The sequence below is a fragment of the Colias croceus genome, chromosome 13 (genome assembly GCF_905220415.1).
Source record: "Colias croceus chromosome 13, ilColCroc2.1".
NCBI lineage: Eukaryota > Metazoa > Arthropoda > Insecta > Lepidoptera > Pieridae > Colias > Colias croceus.
This window is the reverse complement of record NC_059549.1, coordinates 8,467,942-8,469,358: the sequence shown is the minus strand read 5'-3', so window position 1 is coordinate 8,469,358 and position 1,417 is coordinate 8,467,942. Positions and strand designations below refer to the sequence as shown.

General features: G+C 29.5%; 1 long non-coding RNA gene across 1 annotated transcript; it reads left to right on the top strand.

Moving 5' to 3' along the window:
- The first annotated feature begins 451 nt into the window (after window positions 1–451).
- On the top strand, window positions 452–1,033 carry LOC123696992. Its single transcript, XR_006752164.1, has 2 exons — window positions 452–795; window positions 928–1,033. It is a non-coding gene; the product is annotated as an uncharacterized LOC123696992 (long non-coding RNA).
- The last annotated feature ends 384 nt before the right edge of the window (window positions 1,034–1,417 follow it).

Here is a 1,417-nt window from a genome sequence, read left to right as displayed (position 1 = left end):
AAAACGACACTTTTATACCATTGTCGTATCAAAACTTCTAATAATCTCGCACACAGGCAATATTTTTAAATAGGTTGCCGGATTATTAATTTATATATATAACAATTTCTAAAATTATATTAACTACCTGAAAAGGTATATAGCCAAAAATTTAAGTTTGTATTTACCACGTATTTACGACTGACGACATGCCATAGATAATAAATGTTATATGACGCGTTCACGATTGTAAATATTAAACATAATTAGAAATTGATTTTTAAAATGAATTTGTCAAAAATAATTTTAACTTAGAAAGCATTTGATAATAAAAATAATTTTACGATACATAAATAAAATACAAACAAGTTGTTTAAACCAAAGTAGTTTTTTTTTTGTTTGAGTGGGAATCGCCCTAAAGTCGCTTCTGGCACTCGCCGGCCGCTGCCGCGGCACGCTCGCTTCGCTCGCTCGGCTCGTGCGGCAGTTCAAGAGTTAACCTAACACGCTCGTCGCTTCGCTCCTCGCTACCTATTTGAATACTTAAAAAAAGTAAAAGTTAATCGTTTTTAAAAACTGAAGCAAAGTGAGATATAAAAATAACATTAAAATGTATCATTTATACTCTATGATAAGCTAGTATATTTGTATTGCTAATCTGTGATCTGCGTCATATTTAATCTGTGGCTTGTTGTAAATACAAATTATTGGAACGATTTTTGGCTATAATAAATTGTTAAAATAATATTTTAACAAAAAAAATTGTAATATGTAAATAAAGTAATAGGTACATGAATATATTTAAAAATAATGCGTGTGAGTGGGATATTTAGACATTTTGATACTATAATGGCTTAAGATTTTACTTAAAGTTGCGTTTTTAGTACAAAAATAACCTTGAAAAATATCATTTTCAATTTCGATTTTCACAAAAACTACGCATTTTAGTTGGAAAAGAAAAGCAGTTTGTTAAGAAAATCCACTACCAGCTATCGACTAAACAGCAAAAAATAATGAAATTCGGGGACATCGAATCAAATATGCAGCCAAAAGCGTATCCTAGGGTGGAACGATCACGTCAAAGAGTTACACAAAAAGGCCAGAATATATTTTAAGATGTGGATTTCATGTAGTAAGCCTCGTTGTGGTTCAGTGTACGAACAAATGCGATCTTCGCGAAATAGATTTAGGGCAGCTTTAAAAAAGTGTCAAAAAAATGAAGAACAGGTTAAGTTTGATTTATTAGCTAAACATCACAGTAATCAAAATTTTGTTAAATTTTGGCAAATTACAAATACGTGTCATCAAAATAGGGTTGTTTCTAGTACAATATATACTAATAGTTCATTTACATATATCATGAATTCATTAGATAATTTTAGTTTTAATGGAAATAATATTGTTGTTATATTATATGGAGATAGTCTTAATTTAAAAA